A 12,983-nucleotide genomic window follows, 5' to 3' on the forward strand; every position below is an offset into this window, starting at 1 on the left:
ATGCTACGTGGACATGTTAGGTATTAAAAGAGAAAATTTTTTAAATAGAATAAAAATATAAATGCTTGTTTCATTTAGTTTTTTAAAAATTACTGTAACACATTTTAAATATACAGTTCAGAAAACTATTTATGGCATAAATGAATAATCTGTTAAATGAAACTTAAAATACTCAAAAAGAGGATGGATTATATAGAAGGAATGAAGAAAAATGTGTTATATTTTTAAATGTCTGATCATCAAATCAATATTCTGCCATGGTTTTCCCAGGTTTCTGTGTGTGTGTGTGTGTGTGTGTGTGTGTGTGTGTGTGTGTGTGTTTCCAAAAACATGTGAAAGCTAATTGTTGGATGCCATAGTCTAATACTATCAATTTTCACTAAAAAAAAATTCGATACAATAAAATATGTATCTTGTTTTTACTATATGAAACATAGTTAAACTTTGCAGGAGACGAAAACCAAAATGATACATTTTCCAACATAAACACTCTTGCAGGACTGTACAATCAAGAAATACCTAAAGATACTTCAATGTCTGTATTTTATGTAATACAGACTTTTATTTTTACTTACTAATGCTGAAGTAAGTTCTTTACTTCTATAATTAGAAAGCCAAGACTCTATAAAACTAAGCTAGCAGTAATAAAGTTGTCATAAGTCTCTCCAAATTTATATTCAGACTTTACATGTTAACTTTTATTTAATTCTGCTTTGTGCCTAGTTAAGTTCTAGTTATGAAGAAAAAGCCATTAAAATTGAAATATTTTCAAAAGGCAAAAAGGCCAAAACCACTTTTATAAAACTTAAGTCAATGCGACTCTAAGAGGATCAAACATAATCCACTTTAAAACACAGAAAATTCGTCCTAAAACTGAGGCTTAGTTTTAATTCCTATGATATTTAAACATGTGTATTCAATAAAATTATTAACTAGAAAGACTAAGAATGGGCTTTTATTAGACCAGGAGAAGCCTAAGCAATTAAGTTTAAAGGTACATAGTTAAAATCTGAGAACAAGCCCAAAGATGTGTGATGAAGCAACAACAATTCTTGTGATGTTAAATTCAAGTTTCCAAATCAAATGTTCACAAGTTAAATTTTTAAATAATTTCTTCACCTCCACCAGAAATCAGAACAAAGGTTAAAGAAGAGTATTTAGAAATTTTAAAAAAAATTTATGTTCTTGTTTATATTATTCCAACAATTATATGTAATATCAGCATGTGTTTTATGATGGATCTGGGAAAACCATACAAGATAACTGATTTGAAGATTTTATTGCCAGCATAAGGACATGTGATATTATGTACAATGTTGGTATTGGAGAGCAACTAGAACTTTCTCCATAATGCAAGAGGAACAAATCTGAGGAACACAGAAACTTTCTGAAACTAAGAGGTATTACTAGATTCCATTTTGCACTTTTGCTTTGAACTAAAATTTGTACATTTTGGAACTTGACATCACATACCCAATTACCTGTTTTCTAATTTTCTCTCCTATCTCTTGTCATCAGTTCTCTTGGTCATCTATCCATCTACATCATATCTATTATGTATGTATTTTTTAAACATCTTAGTGTCTATTAATATAATGTCCTGATTATTTTCTTTATATCCATTTCATAATGTCTGTCTTAGATTATAAGAAATTCTCTGATAATAATAAATGCATGTAAATTTCTTTTTCCAGTACACTTTAAATACCACAAAGTGTAGCTGTGTTTTTTGAAGATGATGCCACATAACTAAATGGTAGAAATAGAACCAGTTGACATACATGATTATGTAGGTTTGGTGAATATATGAGTAAGATGTGTGTGCCTACTGGATGCCTCTATATTTATGTAGGTTAAACACAAATGTTTGTTGAATCATATTGGAATAATAATTTACAAGGTCACTTTCATTTTTTACTTTAAGAATGTTGATAAATATTTGCTTTTGATTTGGTTCTAGAAATAAATTAAGTTCCTTGGGTCTTGCCTTATTTATTTTCCATTAATTTTTTCATGTGAGTGTAAGTCATTAAATCAAAATCATTGCAAAGGCAAATGAATATTATGACTAAACAATGGATTATCATGTCTTGCATTTCAATCCCTCTCTAGGTAAGGATAGTTTATATTTTCTATTTCTATTCAAATAGTTGTCTAAACCTTTAACTCATTAAATGTTGAATATTTTGAAATTTTACACATTTATTCCTTTATAAGGATTACTAAATAATAAAGCATTAGCTTACAGAATAAAATTCACTGAGGCATATCTTTTTTCAAAATTAGAAGAATTCACATTGAAGTATTTCTTGATGAATATGTGATCATTTGTGCTATTTTACTAAGTATTGAGTTTATTTTGACAATTTTTTTAGTAAAAAATACGCAAAGATAGTAGACAAATTCAGGTAGTACAAGGCTGTGGGGAAATAAAAAACAAGATAAAACACATGATTTGGGTCTTCACACATCAGATAAGTGACACAGTATATACTCTAAGACATGTGGCCCTCAGGTGGCCTAGGCTGCCATCAGTGTTTAAAGACAGGATGTGGTAACATATCAGACCCACCCTCTCCAGTTACTTTGTGTCTGCTTATTGAAAGATAAAGTGATGGAAACTGCCAGTAAAGGGGTCTGCCATTGGTGTACCATCTTCACCTCTTGCTGGGCCATGGCAGCCAGCCAAGTAAATGGGAGAAAACAGTATATACTTTGAGTCGAGCCAGAATACTTTGAAAAATTAGAGGCATAGTTTAATATTTCCCTTTCTGAACAATGCAAATTTGTATTTACATACATGAAAATTCTGACATAGTTTGTGTGGTTCACATTTTGGGACTCTGATGAAAGTATACACTCTCTCTGCCAGTGGGAGGGGTGGGGAGTGATAGAAAATGTGATAGAAAACCTTTCTTTAAGAAGTCATCTTTCTTTTCTAGAAAATCAGCCACTGTCATTCCAGGAATCATACGTTTCCTGAGAAGACCTAAATGCCATTTGTCTTCTGGGCCAGCCAAGTAATAGTCTTCATGAGAGGGTGCTTGAGGTTCATAAAAGAGTGTTAGTAATTGGGAGAGGCCTTAACTAGGAGGAAGAGGCAGGTCACAAAGCAGGGAGGTGACAGAGACAACTGAACTGAAATAACCAGTAAATTCTGAGGGATTCCAGTTTCTGCAAGTTTTAATGAAGGCTTTGATTCAAGAAAGAACATAATGTAACTTACTTCTTTGAGAATTAAGGTCTTGTGTGCCTCTTATTTTTTTCAATCTATCAGTTCAATTTTTGTTTGCTTGCTTGTTTGCATGATGCTTATACGAACTAGTTTTGTTTAGATTCTTCTTTATATCTTTTTAAAAATATTTAAGTCCAGATTTTTAATCAGTCAAGTCACAAAAAATAATATACAATTTCAGATAAATATTAAATAGATATTAAGACTGCTTCTGGGAAATTCCCTGGCAGTCCGGTGGCCAGGACTCCGCGCTTTCACTGCTGGGGGCCAGGGCTCAATCCCTTGTGGGGCAACCAAGACCCAGTGATGTTGATAATTCAGCTGTATTCCTTTCTTCAAAAAATCCAGCTTTTTTCATTTGATCTTCATTTGCCGTATCATAAGATTTTACGCAAACTTTTATACATGTTTCTGTCTTGTTAAAAGAAAACTCATAAGGACATGATGTTATTTGTTCTCCAAATAGTACTTGTCCAAGATGTTCAGAAGGGCTTTTCTTTCCGGAGTCTTGACAGAAGTCAAAGGCATTATATTCATAAGATAGCACAGATTCCACTGAGTCCAATCTGCTTACCAATAGCGCTGCTGACGATAGGTGCCAGGTGTTTTTTCCAGTGTTCTTCATACGTTGTCTCGTTTTATTCTCACAAGTCTGAGAGGTAAATAATATTATCTTGCTGTTTGTGGAGAGGGCCCAGGGGAAACCAAAGTGAATTAACTAGAATTAAGGAGATTAAAGTGTGAGACCACAGGAGTGAGGGGTGACAAAAACATGGTGGGAATATATCTGAGAAAGACCTAGTGAGTGTTTCAGTCTCGAAAGGCAGATTGTATAATGGGGACAATAGGGAGGGGAAAGAGGGGGAACAGATTCTTCTTTATATCTTTTTTTTTTTTTTTTTTGCGGTACGCGGGCCTCTCACTGTCGTGGCCTCTCCCGTTGCGGAGCACAGGCTCCGGACGCGCAGGCTCAGCGGCCATGGCTCACGGGCCCAGCCGCTCCGCGGCATGTGGGATCTTCCCGGACCGGGGCACGAACCCGTGTCCCCTGCATCGGCAGGCGGACCCTCAACCACTGCGCCACCAGGGAAGCCGTCTTCTTCATATCTTAACATAATTTCTCTGCATACTTAATCTTGAAGGGTTCTCAGGTTTCTGCTCTACTTAAATATTCTATTCTTGAGAAATAACTTTAAGATTTCCACTTAGAGATAAATGGTTCAATCAGTGACAACTTGCATTACACTGACCCCTCTCCTAAGACTATGCAGTCATAGAAACTCAACCCACAACAGTTCACAGAAAATTTCTCCTCTTAAATATTCCCTATATATTTCTTTTTCTATTATTACTTTTAATAAACACCTTATTCCAGCAGCTAGTGAAAAAATAAGCATAACTTAAATCATTCATTCCTTAAGATATTTTCAGTATGACAAAGTTAGGAATATAGTTAAGGAAAAAACAAATGAGAATTTAAGATATTGCCTTAAGAAATGGACACATCATAAACTCTTCAGATCATATACAAAAATTAGATAAGCAATTTATATTATGAAATAACTTGATAAAGAAACAGCACAGACCATCATTTCTCCATGGCCTTTTTTGAGGAGCACTATTATCATCAGATAATCTTCAAAAAACTGGTATATTATATTGCCAAACAATTTGGGGGAGCCCTGTATATTGTACCTTCTTGGGGGTTGTTTTATCATACAATCATGTGAAATATTACTACGAAAAATTTCAGTACAGAGACCCATTAACTTTACCTTGCATAGCACTTACCAAAGTTATTTGTTCATCGGCTATTTTTTTCTTTAAAATCTTTTGACATCCCATGAAATACATCTCTTGAGAATAAACTTTGAGACATAATTATCATTGACTAAATTTACATATGAATCAAATGGGGAACTATATATATATATATATATATGTATCTTATCCCTGATTATTCCTCTTTTTTTAGGATCGTGTTTTAGTTTCATGGATGCAGCATCTTATCTCCCAAAGTACGTTACTTACAATTATTTTGGATGTTTCCTTCCAGATCTTGCATTGTTTCTTTCTTATGAGTTTTGTGCCTTTCTGATTTTTTTGTCCTTTTCTTTCATGGCAGAATTTTTTTCTCAGATATTCAGTGCTCCATGAATATCTATTCTTATTTAAGAGAACAGCATGACAATTTGATCGGATGTTTTGTGTGTGTAGACAAGCCTGGAACTTTGGCTGTGTTATTAGGCAGTAAAGAAGAGTCTTTTCAAGAGTCATTCTGTTTTTCCAGAGACACATCCTCCAGTCTCTGCCTGAGAGGACAGGACAGCCATTAGATTGCTTGCCAGCATGCAAGGAGCAAGTGGAAAAAGCACATGAGACTTGTCCACTCCTGTGTATGAAAATTCAACTGATCCTCTGCACATAGCCTTGTACCTCAACCCTTCTTTCTACCATGTCTGATAATTATTCCAAGGCCTCTCTTTTTAAGTTTCTCTTGAGAATAAATCTTGTAGTTTATAGTTACAGTTTCATGCTGGGTGGAAAGTCAGGGTGGGCAAAAGTTTATTGACTTCACATAATGTTGGGAGAGGAAACTGGAAAGAGGAGCCCAATGGTTCGGTCAAAAAATTTTTGTTTATTTCCTATTAGCCCTCTCATTTTTTTTTTTTAGTGTAACATTTTATCAATTAAAAACAAAAGCAGTAATGAACGAGCAACTATAAATGCTGATTGAAAAACCCAAAATATCACAAGATCTCGAATATTTTTAAACATATTATTAGCTCATTAGACTAAAATGATTAATTGAATATTTTTCAGCATCACCTATTTCAATCAAGTTCTTAAATGATAAAGCATTCATTGATTTTAGTTATCTTTGTTATCTTATATACATCACTCTAAACATTTCATTACAAGGAAAAAATGAGTCTGGGGCCGCCTTAGTTACATGTGGACCACCAATGATATCAAACATTCTTTTACTCTTCTATAATCCGAGTATTATTTTCTTCCATGCAAAAGAATTTTCACATGAAGCTTTTATCATTTTTTTCCGTTTTGTCCTACTTTTAACAAAGTAACTTTGGAGATAAAAGCTCTCTTTTTCTTGAAAATCTGCTGTAAGAGACGATCCAATAGAATATTCATTTTTTGAAATGATCCCATAATTGTTTGAAGTCTCTTTCCTGACTATTCTGTTTGGGACTCCAGCTGTATAAGAGCACACCGAAGACATTGGTTTTGATGTTTTCTTTCAAATGAAGAAGAATCCTTTCACTCAATTCTCATTAAAAAACCATAATATTACAACATAATACCTGTAATAAAAATAGCTATTCATAAAACTCTTATCTATTCACAGTCACAAATGTTTTAACACTGTAAATGGCTATACTCTGCCCGTGCTCTGTATCAGTGGACTACACCAGGTGTCATTTGATGTGTAGTTAACCATGCTCCTGACAGAATTGGCTGGTATTAGAAAATCCAAGCAGATTCCCAGACCACATCACGTTGGCAAGAGTGATCCAACCTTCTTTTATATTAGGTGTTTTTCAGCCGCTTATGTTCAGCACTGTTTCCTTACTTGTAGGGTCACTCAGTCAACATGTAAGATGTTTTGAGGAAAGATCAGGATAGTATGAAACATCAAGCGCAGAAAAACAAGTGAAGATGATTGATTTTAATACGTTTTGTCTCATTCTCTGAGAATTAGACAGAAGATATGGACATAAATAATTGAATGGATTTAAAGCAATGAACAAAGTACATTTATTTTTAAAGGTAGACTATCTCTTAAAAATAAGAATATCAAAATATGTAGCACTGATACAAAAACATGAAAATATGTCTTGAAAGAATGATGTGGCCAGACATTTTTTTCACGTGTAGGATACATGTAAAAACTCTTCTGCAGTTTATAACTATAATACTATTTTTAAAGTCTGTTGCTATTGAATTTTTGGCTCTTAGAAATATTTTCCTTAACTGAAATAATAACCAATCTGTCTCAGCAAGAGCGAGAATAGCAATGTCTTACAATTCTGGAACTATAAATTTTGCCTATTTACCTCAAGAATCTTATCTTATGTTTTCCAAATAACTTTTTTTTTTTTTTTTTTTTTTTGCGGTACGCGGGCCTCTCACTGTTGTGGCCTCTCCCGTTGAGGAGCACAGGCTCCGGACGCGCAGGCCCAGCGGCCATGGCTCACGGGCCCAGCCGCTCCGCGGCATGTGAGATCTTCCCGGACCGGGGCACGAACCCGTGTCCCCTGCATCGGCAGGCGGACTCTCAACCACTGCGCCACCAGGGAAGCCCTCCAAATAACTTTTAAGTGAAGCTAAGAAAAATTTCTGAAAAGAAACCAAGTAGGCTCTTGTATTCAATATCTATTGAAATCAGTTCTTAATTCTAGAGGATTTTATATGCTCAGTCCATGTAAATATATCTTCACAAATGTTTGTTTTCCCAAAGTCTCAACACTTAAAGAATAGCTTCATAGATAAGAGATACAGTACTTATTGTTTATTAAACGAATAAATAAATGAAGAAAATTTTGTAAACAGACCCAAATAAGTTTTTTCTTTCTTCTTCAGGCTCAAAGGGCAAGGCTTTGAAGCACATGCCACGGTTAGATAATTAGATAGCACAATCAGAATTTTTTACCCAGAAAAACAAAAGAAACTAGTTAAGAGTGATGATGTGGCAGTCAGTAGAATTATCTATAAGTCTGTATACCCTGATTGTCAAAGGGGGTATTTCAGAAAGAGATATATTGTAAGATTTAACATACACAAGTTTTGGGTGTTCCCTGGAGGTCCAGCGGTTAGGACTCGGTGCTTTCACTGCCATGACCACCAGGTTCAATCCCTGGCTGGGGAACTAAGATCCCACAAGCCATGCGGCAAGGCCAAAAAAAAGAAAACATAAGCAAGTTCCTTTTTCTCTATACCAGTAAATCATACGTACCATCCAGTGCCCTGCAGTGACTAGAAAGAAATTACTAGGATTCTTAAATCTAATATCTATTAGAGGGAAATTTTGAGGAATTTGCAAGAAATGTTTTTCACTAAACTTTTATTAGAATTAAACAAGAATGACTGGCAAAGAGTTTAGATGCTGATATGAAAAAATTATATGCCAATACAACTGATGAACTGATGGACAAGAGAAATGTTTGGTTTTTTTTTTTTTTGCCGCGCTGTGTGGCTTGTGGGATCTTAATTCCCCAACCAGGGGTTGAACCCGGGTCCACGGCAGTGAAAGCGCAGAATCCTAACCACGGGACCACCAGGGAATTCCCCAAAATGTTTTCTAAAATGCATTATTATATGTTCCTACACAATTTTATGAGTTATGTTAGTAACTGCTCTTTTAATGAGTTCTGCTTTTCCTGAGGCAGTGTATATAATAAGCTCTTTGTGACTATGTGAGGCCACCCATTTTCAGAGTTGAGATCACCAAAGATATTCTGGAGGAATGGAAAGAAAGCTTCTAATATCATACTTACCAGAGCACCATTGTAACCGCTCCACCAATTCCTTGGTAGGAAGTTGTAGTGGGTTGAATTGTATCCTACCCAGATTCATATCTACCCAGACCCTCAGAATGTGACCTTATTTAAAATAGGGTGTGTGCAGATTAATTAGTTAAGTTAGAATGAGGTCACACCGGATTAGAGTGGAGCAATAAGTTCATTGTCCTTATAAGATGAGAAGATACATAGACCCACACAGGGAAGAAGGTCATGTGACAATAGAGACAGGGATTGGAGGGAATGGAGCTACAAGCCAAGGAACACCAAGGGTTTCCAGCAGCATCAGAAGCAAGGAGAGAGGCATGGCACTGTTTCTTCATTAGTCTCCAGAAGGAACCAACCCTGCTGCCACCTTGATTCAAACTTCTGGCCTCCTGAACTGTGAGAGAAAAAATTTCTGTGGCTTTAAGCCACTATGTTTGTTGTACTTGTTACATCAGCCCTAGGAAACCTATATAGGACTATAGAGAGGACATCAATGAAGTAAGAGAGCAACAGAAATATTTTAATATGATCCCTTTTTTGACATATAAGGGAAATTGTTACATTTCTTATGCCAACCATTTGCTCTTAAATATTTTAAATAATTGTGTCAAGTATTTTAGTATTAATGAACAATGGAGTGTGTCTATATGCAAGTACATACATACACTCCTATATACACATATAAGTAGTATCTTTTCTTAAATGAACACTTATTTCTAATTTACATGAGCACATTAGTCAAAAACAAGTCATGCTCATTAGGTTTTCTTATATTATCCTATTAGAAAAAGAGAAGATGTGTGGACATTGGAGATCTTGATTTCTGGCACCAGAACTATTCCTTAGTGAGATCTTGGCAACTATGACTGTAACTCTTTTGTGTATGTTTCTCAATCTCTGAAACAAAACTCTTGGACAAAATGAGCTGCAGCATACTGTCTAATCCCCAATTACACAATTTCCATTCTAAACAAATATTAAAATTTTTAGTTCTCTGAGAACTCTGCATGATATTTTATTATGTGATAATTTAAAAAGCTATAACTGTATTTCATTTCAATTTTCTAGAGGGAATAGAATAAGATTGCTTTTTTGAATAAACACTTCAATTAGTTTGACAAATGCTTACTATTTCATATACATTAGGCTCACTGCTCCTTCTTGCACAAATGCTTGTAATATAATAGTGACTCAGTGCAGTGCCAAAGTATCAATAATGTTTAACCACTACAGAATATTTATGTAATCAATATTATAATAAAACTATACTTTTTATTCTTTTTTTGCGGTACGCGGGCCTCTCACTGCCGCGGCCTCTCCCGCTGCGGAGCACAGGCTCTGGACGCGCAGGCTCAGCGGCCATGGCTCACGGGCCCAGCCACTCCGCGGCACGTGGGATCCTCCCCGACCGGGGCACGAACTCGCGTCCCCTGCATCGGCAGGTGGACTCCCAACCACTGCGCCACCAGGGAAGCCCTAAAACAATATATTTTAGATGATGTTATATGGGATTACATAATATAGTAGTTATGTAATACGTAATGTATTTGTCAACAAGTAGTTTCTTCAGCTCTATACTTCAGAAGCATTTCTGTTCTTCGTGTTTCAGTTACAAAATCTCTGTAGGTTTCACTGCTCTGCAGATATTTTACCAAAGGACTTCATTAAAGGACAGTTGGTCAAGGTGATGGTAAATACCTTCTAACACACAACTGACTTGCAGTCCAGGTCATCAACTTCAGGAGGGACAAGTAAACAAAACACTATCCTTTACTGACTCTAGGCTATGTGCAAGAAAACGCCACATGTGTAAACTTGACTGTCTTTGCAGAGCCTGGAAAGAGGTTGCATTCTTCCGTTCAGATTAGGGGCAAAGGAATTTGTAAGTAATTGGGCTCCTTTGTTGACACAAGGGACACGAGGACAGAGAGTGAAGGCTTATATTGGCATATGTGAATGACAACAATGAGAAAAGCTCCGCTGAGTCACAGATTGTTATTAAAGCTGCCCGTTGCGTTGTCAGTGATATATACATACTAGTGAAATTACCAACAGAGAAAAGCCCGTTTTGTTGCTTTAAAAAGAGGAGGAAATTATGAAATCAGTTAAATCATAACCACTGTGTTTAATGGCTACTTTATAAAAAAATATTTTATGATAAATCTCTGTGTCTGATAGCAAATATATCTATCTACTCCTACAATTCTTTCTTTTCAAAATAATTTACTCTTTCATTACAGAAATGCCATACATAAGGAAATAATTTAAGCAGCTACCATTAGTAAAATGAGACTTCAATATATACTGAGAGTGCCTCACTAAAAACTTCCACTTATTTATGAGTATTACATTTAAATTTGGAATTGTTAAATGAAAAAAATGTAACATATGAGCAATATTCTGCCACTTATTACTATATAGGTGACTGTTAATATGTAAGATATTAAAAATGCTTGAGAAGCTTGTTTGCTGTTTACATTTTTACTATATTAAAAATGTATTCTTTTATGACTTGTCTACTAATATGGGCTTTCTGGATTTTAGTATTTTAAATATCATAAATATGATGTAGGGAAATGCATTCAATGCAAAACCCTTCAATTATAAAGCATAATCCTCTTGCTTTGTGTGATTTTATTCTGGGTGTACATATACAGTTTAAATTTATACATGCATGCACATAACTTAAAACTGTTCTCCATTTTTAAGGGTAGATGATTTTCGAGCCCTTCAAGAAACAAATATGAATGTTCCTTTACCCAACCCACTGTTGCAAGATATCAAATCCTAGGAGAATTAAGGACAGCAAATTATGTATTAGCTTGTAGCTGTGGCATTTTAGAGCCAGCAAATTCAACTTGCAAATTGGAGCTCACATGCTGGTTTAAATCAGCTGAAAATGAAATGGGAACATCTTATTGAAATGTTCATTTGATATAGGTGACTATCTTTCCAAGACGAATAATGTGAACTCAATTTATAGGGATGACTAAGATGATAAGTCAGGAGCAGTGTCTAGATAACAAGAACACATCCAAAAGGACAAAATATAGATTATAGAACATTGAAGTATCTAAGAGATTATGCTCTGATAGACTACCAAACAATCTAAAAGATACTTGCTTTTTGTGTCCCCTCATCACTCGTGAATTAAGTGAGGGATGACTAAAGCTGAGATTCATTTATTTACCTATTGGCAATGAAGGCTGACTTGCGTCAAATGCTCCTCCCTGCACTCACCTGGAGGCATTCTGATCTTTGTTTCTCATGACAATATAGTGGCATGTTCTGTTTCAAAGATCTCCTATTTGTCAGAATTACCATGCAGCTCAGATTTTAAAGAATCTTATGTTAACATAGATGCACTCAGGCTTTAGAAGTCACAGCTTAGTCGAGGGTCCTGGGCCAGTGGTCCAAAGGAAGGAAGTCACAAGACATCTCTTAGAAGTTATCTTCATGGTTAAAAAAAAACTGATTATGAGTCATATACTAAGTATGTTCATTTGTTCATCCGTATTTGTATGTATTGACTGAATCCCTTTTATGTGCAAGGCAAGGTTATGACAGGTAGACACTTGTCAGGCTCAGAAGTAGCAGTGAATTAGGTAGATATAAGACATAGCCATTTGAACCTTACTACTCCATGACATCTACCAGATTGTTGAGACCACACAGAATATGTTCATGTATGCCAGGCTGCTTTTAATGAAGGAATGAATTGACCTTTACCACTGAGATTCTGACATCCAATCCACACAGTTCCCTAGAGTGTTTCCAGGGGAAATGAGCCACAGTTGTCTGCACTGGAAACCAGCTCGTTGATGCACTTTATTGACTTTTCCTCTTTCCTAGTGTCACTGTCCCTGTGCCCTCCCTGTAGCTTTCTGGATCAACTTCCCAATAAATTACCTGCTTGCTTTCTCAGAGCCCACTTCCCAGGGTACACAGCTAAGACAAATACAGTATTCCATCAAGATTATATCTCAGTGTATTAGTTCCTTCCCAGTCAAGTGACATTTATGACATTCCCACTGTTTTATTGCTTTGAACAGTGCTGCTGTGAGCATTCTTCTATATGTCTCCTGAAGTACAGCATATGTATACAAATAAAGTTTTATGGAATATACACTCAGCTATTAGCAGTGGCTATTTCTCCTCTGTAGGATTAAAAAGCATTGAACTTTTGATGAAAACATTTCTTATTTTGAAGTTTTTACAAT

This window comes from Leucopleurus acutus, assembly GCF_964270905.1.
Source record: "Leucopleurus acutus genome assembly, chromosome: 13".
In the NCBI taxonomy this organism is placed as follows: Eukaryota; Metazoa; Chordata; class Mammalia; order Artiodactyla; family Delphinidae; genus Leucopleurus; species Leucopleurus acutus.